This window comes from Dama dama, chromosome 12, assembly GCF_033118175.1.
Source record: "Dama dama isolate Ldn47 chromosome 12, ASM3311817v1, whole genome shotgun sequence".
Taxonomy (NCBI): Eukaryota; Metazoa; Chordata; class Mammalia; order Artiodactyla; family Cervidae; genus Dama; species Dama dama.
Genome location: NC_083692.1, coordinates 1,363,314 through 1,367,419, shown reverse-complemented (window position 1 = coordinate 1,367,419; position 4,106 = coordinate 1,363,314). Strand labels below are relative to the sequence as shown.

Genomic DNA, 4,106 nt, shown 5'->3' with positions numbered 1-4,106 from the left:
AAAAGTGCATTTGGGTTTTTTCTAAACATCTTATGGAAAAACTTCAATAACTTTCTGGCCAACCCAGTATATATATTTATTTCTTATTACATTACCTAGTACAAGTCTCAAACAAAATTTTTCACTTAACCTCATTGTCAAAATGTAAATGTACTCAGTGCAATGCATGTCTTGGAGTAAAAGGAGAGAGAAAGAAATTCCATTCCTGCGCTGGCCATGCTGTGGTTTTATCAGCAGTTTTTTTTTTTTTTTTTTTTTAAACAATTTAAAACAATTTAAAAGCACAAGTATCAGGGGTAGTTGTTAAGCATGTGGCTGTGGGGGGTCAAGGCTGACTTTAAAACTTGCTGGCCGTGAGCCATGTTCCATAATCTCCCTAAGCTTCGATCTTCTTATCTGTAAAATGGCTCAATCTTGCCTCTCAAGATTATTGAGAAGACAAAAGTGAGATAATGTGTGCATGAGATGTCATAGTGAAAAGCTGATCTTGATCAGTTCCAGTTTAGACTCTAGTTTACAATGAAGAGTCTTCCCAGTTTGGGTGCAAGCAAACGGCAGTGGTTCAGTGAGGCCAGAAGGAGAACCCTCCAGGGTGGGCTCTGGTGCAGTTCCTGTTCAGAGCACCTGCACTTGAAAAAGGCAAGCTCAGAAGAAACTAAAAAGTTATGAAAGGGCTATTTCCGGCATCTTGGAATGGAAAAAAATAACTTTGGGAGAGATGCATGAGTTTCTTGAGAGATTCTGGAGATCTGGGGCAAAGCTGAGTCTGCATTCTTCCCTCCACTTACCTATTTGTTCCACCTAAAAGGACTGTGTGAGGTTCACGCTCAGGGGCACATGTCCATGTGAGCTACAAGTGTCTGTTGAAGTCCCTTCACTTTCTGAACTGCCTGAGGTAAGCAGTGCCTCTGGGGGTGAAAAGAGATTGGGAATGGTTTCACCTTCCTAAAGTATTTTTCTGACAACATACCCGCAAAGAACCATTCTGTAGGGTCAAATATTTCAAGTAACTCATTTTTTAAAAGGGCACTTTCAACTCCAATAGTTCTTCATCCATGTGTAAAAGAGAGATAAAGATGGAAGGAGATAAAGATGAGGAAATAAAGTAGAAAGAGGGGAGGGGGAGGGGCGCGAGAAAAAAAGGGAACATGAAGACTTAGGGTGGAAAAATAACCAAGGGGTCTGTGAAAATGGCCCTGAGGTTGGGTGGCTGAGGTCATTAGAGTCCGAGAACCAAAAACGCCTGCCACAACGGAAGTCAGAACTGCATGGGGTGGACAGTAAGAGCAGTATCGCATCACTGATGTGAAAATGACCCATATCAATGCCCGTGAGCCCTGGAGAAGGAAATGGCAACCCACTCCAGCATTCCTTTCTGGAGAATCCCATGGACAGAGGAGCTTGGTGGGCCATAGTCCATGGGGCTGCAAAAGTGTCAGTCGTGACTTAGGGACTAAAACAAATGCTTGTAAGTGTGGAGACTATACAGGTAGGTTCAACTAGGAGGGAAACTGAGTGACCGGACAAGGTAAGAAGGGAAACTTTCTTTATAATTTTTAAAAATAAAACGTTTTATTTAAAAAAATAGTTCTATACTAGATTTTATATATGGAGAAACATGTAAACATACCGACATTCAGAAGAGCTACAATAGTCCCCCAAAGTCAATTTCTATAATTGAAGCTGTATCTTTACTATACGGATAGTACCAAAAAATGTTTGCAAGCCACATAAAAACACAGCCACGTTACAAAAATTGTCTTATTCTGCCTAAATACAAATGCCAAGAAGCAACCTGAGAATAGGATCAATCTTTGCAGACTATTAGAGCCAAAATGAATCAGCAAACATACTCACTTAAGAAGAGAAATTTTCATGGGATAACTGTATTTTTTGAATTTTGTTCCATGTGTATGCGTTGTGTATTCACTTTACTTGAACAGTAGAAGAGGAGGAGAAAGTGGGGGAGAAAAAGCAACAGGACTGGCCTGTTGGTTAAAGCAACCCTGTTCCAAAGCGCAGGCTCTGGAATTTATAACCTACGCTTCCTCACGGACATCTGTGGTTCTACGGGCCCACCTTACACCCCCGCCTCTTCTGATGACAGGCTTTACCTCCATCCTCAGTCTATGTGATCTGGGGCATCAATGGGCTAAAGGTTGCAGGTGTGACGCCATTTGTCCAAGGAGGTCCAGGCCCGGGGTTTCTTCAGGAGTCACTGTTGGGGTGATGCTTTTCTCAGCATGTGTACAGAGAGAACGGTTACAGTCATGGGTCTGCAGACGGCCATCTGGCCATCGAGAGGGGAGGGCTGCCGACAGATGAAGCCAACGCAGAGGAAAGCAGAGCTGAGAGATAAGACGCCTGATCCAGCTGCACCTGACCCTCAGTAGATCCCTGTTTTCTTCCATGTTCCCCTTTTGCAGAAGCCAATTTCAGTTGGGTAATTTTCAAATACAACTAAAGGTCCTGATGCTTCAAGTTTCTTTTTTTTTTTTTTTGCCTCTTTGTTCAGGTCTTTATTCAGAATTAGCTGTCCAAAATGATTTGGCCTTTGTGGAATAAACAGATTTAAGTGTATGCAGCAGCCTTCTTTTCCTCTGGGGTGGGTTCCTTCTCAGCTGCTGGTTTCTTGGTCCCTGCAGCCTTTTTCCCGCCACAGGCTTCTTCAGCGTCTTATCACCAACAGCCTTCTTTTCTTTGTTTCCCACCACAGGCTTCTTGCCCTCAACCCCCTTCTGATCTGATTTGGCTTCTAGTGTTTCTGCTGCCTTATCCATGCAGATTTTGTGGTTCTTGGCCTGTCGAAGAATGGTGTTCCAGCGTATCGTCTTTGCGTATGGGTTAAGCTTCAACGTGATTCTCAGGTTTTTCAGAGGATTCTTCTTCAGGACTCTGTGATGAATCTTGCGTGGTGCTGGGAGTGCTCTTTGGATTTCTGGGCTTTTCGAGATTCTGCTAAGGTCTGTGATGAGCATCTTGTGCATGGGGAGGTTGTAGCTACTCTTGAGGAAGGCTGCTTTACGCCAAGTGCCGTACAGCTCATCTGACTTTCGGAAAGCACTTTCAGTCCAAATGCAGAAATGTCCCACATGACCACCAGAAGCAAGTTTCAAAATGTTCAGCTTGCTTACATTAAGCAGAGTAATTCCAGGGGTGTTTCTGAAGGCCTTGATGATACCATTGTCTTCATTATAGATGATGCAGGGTCCCCTGCGCTGGATACGGCGACGGTTTCTCATTTTGCCTTTGCCAGCTCTCATTCACTGAGAGGCATAGACCTTTTTGATATTATTCCAGGCCTTAAGTTTCTTCAGAAGCAAAACGGCCTCCTTGGTCTTCTTGTAGCCTTCAACTTTATCTTCAACCACCAAAGGAAGTTCAGGAACTTCCTCTATACGGTGACCTTTAGGCATGACCAGTGCTGGTAAGGCTGAGGCAGCTAGTGCAGAGCAGATGACATGTCGCTTCTGCGTTGTATTCACTCTGCGGTGCCAACGTCGCCAGGTCTTGGTTGATGCAAACATGCAGCCCCCACGGCACATATTTCCAAAAGCACCCTGACCAGAATGGTGAGTCCCGCCACCTCGAACCTTGGGAATTCGAGCCACAGCTCTGCCGGTACCCCAAGACTCGGCACTGGTTTGATGACCTGCTAATTCACTGACAGCATAGGGCTGTCTGTTGTTTTTGCACAAGTTGGTGTGAACAAAGTTAACAATATCGGGTCGAATGGGAGCCTTGAACACAGCAGGCAAAGTGGCATTTTTGCCAGAGGACTCTGCTTTCCGGAGTACACTGCTGTCGTGGGCGAGCACACGCCATGGCAGGGAGAGGAGAAGGCCACGCTCCTCTCAACCCGGCGGCTCCCACAGGAAAAAAAAAGCTCAAGTTTCTTTATCCCTATAAAACAGGGATGATGATGATGATGATGATGAAAGTGATAATTATTATAATGAAGGTGACAATAATAACCTTCATGGGATTACTAAGGAACCAAATGAGATAACGAGGCTTCCCAGGTGGCACAGCGGTAAAGAATCCTCCTGCCAGTGCGAGAGATGCAGGAGACACGAGTTCGATTCCTGGGCCGGGAAGATCCCCAC

The 4,106-nt window shown here is 44.8% G+C and overlaps 1 pseudogene; it reads right to left on the bottom strand.

Moving 5' to 3' along the window:
- Positions 1-2,571: 2,571 nt before the first annotated feature.
- LOC133065890 (large ribosomal subunit protein uL4-like) lies at positions 2,572-3,878 on the bottom strand (annotated as a pseudogene).
- Positions 3,879-4,106: the final 228 nt, after the last annotated feature.